Source organism: Drosophila mauritiana, unplaced genomic scaffold, assembly GCF_004382145.1.
Source record: "Drosophila mauritiana strain mau12 unplaced genomic scaffold, ASM438214v1 Y_06, whole genome shotgun sequence".
Classification (NCBI taxonomy): domain Eukaryota; kingdom Metazoa; phylum Arthropoda; class Insecta; order Diptera; family Drosophilidae; genus Drosophila; species Drosophila mauritiana.
In genome coordinates, this window is record NW_022881545.1 from 140,310 (window position 1) to 141,310 (window position 1,001).

General features: G+C 45.3%; 1 long non-coding RNA gene across 1 annotated transcript; it reads left to right on the forward strand.

Annotated features, from left to right (window-relative positions):
* On the forward strand, positions 1-687 carry LOC117149964. The gene is made up of 2 exons (XR_004460629.1): positions 1-40; positions 344-687. It is a non-coding gene; the product is annotated as an uncharacterized LOC117149964 (long non-coding RNA).
* The last annotated feature ends 314 nt before the right edge of the window (positions 688-1,001 follow it).

A 1,001-nucleotide genomic window follows, 5' to 3' on the forward strand; every position in this document is an offset into this window, starting at 1 on the left:
CCGGGACTCTGAGCAGCACCAACACACACAACTTACAGAAGTATGCGAGACAGGGACAGAGAGTTACCACTTTCAGTGTTCCCCTGCAGACTTCCCGTACTACGCCTATGCCATCAACCGGGACTATGAGCAGCACCAACACACACAACTTACAGAAGTATGCGAGACAGAGACAGAGCGATCTACTTGCGGAACTATGTAGCAAAACACACACATATATATATAAGAGCTGCCTGTGAGCAGCACAATTATCACTATTAAAAAACATTCGTTTTGTTCACTTCAACCAACGAAGACGTGTTTAATTAGAACAGTTTAAACATTCCATAACCAATACTACTAGGAAACATAGTTACCCTAACCCACGACTGGTAACTGGCGCAGTCGGACTCGTCATTGGACTAGAAGAAGAGCCGAGGACGAAGACCCCACGCAATGCAGATTGGAATAATATTATTAGCAAAATGTATACAAGTTAAGTGCATCGCATAAGAACCAACTAGGTTCCCGAGTGAAACAGGCGCCTATGCCCACTCGCAACGATCAACAAAGGGCCACCTAGGCTCACGGATGAAACAGGCGCCTATGCCCATCCGCAACGAAATGTTCAATCAGCAAGTGTATTCGTTAGCCGTGTTCTATTTGTTCACACGCTATCCTCTATATGGCAGTGTGAGGTGCCGAATTCATATCGGTCGAATAGTTCGCTTACATTACAGTAGCTGATGTGAACATACATACAAAACGTACAAAAAAATACATATATACAAACACACATATAATACATACATACACATATAAGCATGTATATCAATTCGGCAGTTCTGCGCGACGACTCCGGCGCCTACCTAGCGTCGACGACGTCGCCTGGCTGGCGTTGCGAGTCGCCACCGCCGACTCACGACTAACAGCTAAATACAGCTAAGCCGAGAAACGGTAAATGTCGTCCGATCACGGGTATTACACAACTACTACCACAGGGTTTGTAACGGAAAAAATTA